We start from the raw sequence: 1,311 nt of genomic DNA on the forward strand, positions 1-1,311 counted from the left end.
AGATTATTTGCCATCCAATAAACACAAGGGCCACATTTACCTTTCCCAGGAACAAAAACTCAAGTGCTGAGAACCAAGATCAACAGTAATTAATATAAACGAGAAGTCCAGTCAGAAGGCTGAATTGGGCTCTTTGATAGTCACAGGGTGAATATTTGCATTTTATTACCTACTGCTGATTCAAAGGCCTAAAGCAAACTCCAACTTGATAATCTTACTTTTTACTAAAAAATCACCTTTGATATGTCTGTTTGCATTCCTAAAAGGCAATTGTGTATTCTAGTAAATAAAAGCAGATGGGAACGGAGACTCAGTGGAACTTGGTCTCTTATACCAGGCTCACAACTGGCTTCCCCCATAATTTCAAATTTATATTTCTTGTCTTGTATTTTAATTTGCACGTCAGCCCTTTCTCCAAGTATTTGAACCCGAGGCCAAAACCTACTGCTGATTCAATGGCCTAAAGCAAACTCCAACCTGATAATCTTACTTTTTACTAAAAAATCACCTTTGATATGCCTGTTTGCATTTCTAAAAGGCAATTGTGTATTCTAGTAAATAAAAGCAGATGGGAACGGAGACTCAGTGGAACTTGGTCTCTTATACCAGGCTCACAACTGGCTTCCCCCATAATTTCAAATTTATATTTCTTGTCTTGTATTTTAATTTGCACGTCAGCCCTTTCTCCAAGTATTTGAACCCGAGGCCAACCTGGCCGTGGCTTCACACTCAAGTTATCAATTGCCTGTTTTCCTCAGAAGCAAATATTTTTAAACTCGAGAAATATTACAAAGCAGAGAGTCTTCCTGAAAATGCAAACCAATCTATCAAGAATGTGTTTGATGACATAAAACAGACCAATAGAGCTACAGGAATCACCTTCCCTGATCAGAGGGGGGATCTTGTTTTGGAAGATATTGAAATGTACGGTGTGTATGTGTGGTGTGGTAGTGTGTGTGTGTGTGTGTATGTATGTGTGTTTGTGTGTGTAGGTATATTTATGTGTATATATACACATACATATTTATATGCATATATATACGCACATTATATATATGCGCATACCTAGTGATTCGAACAAATAGAAAAAGGAGGAGATGTCACTAAGATTAGTTTACAAAAGGACTGCGGCCTCTGTCTTGTGTCCTTTCTCACTCTCTCACTTGTTCCCCTGAGGGAAGCCAGCTGCCCTATGGAGAGGCCCACTGGGTAGGGAACTGGTGTCCTTCCCCAATAGCCAATGAGGATCTGAGGCCCCCTGAGTGAATCCGGAAGCTGATCCTCCTCAGTCAAGCTTTGAGATGGCTGATG

This window comes from Myotis brandtii, unplaced genomic scaffold (assembly GCF_000412655.1).
Source record: "Myotis brandtii unplaced genomic scaffold, ASM41265v1 scaffold1076, whole genome shotgun sequence".
NCBI lineage: Eukaryota > Metazoa > Chordata > Mammalia > Chiroptera > Vespertilionidae > Myotis > Myotis brandtii.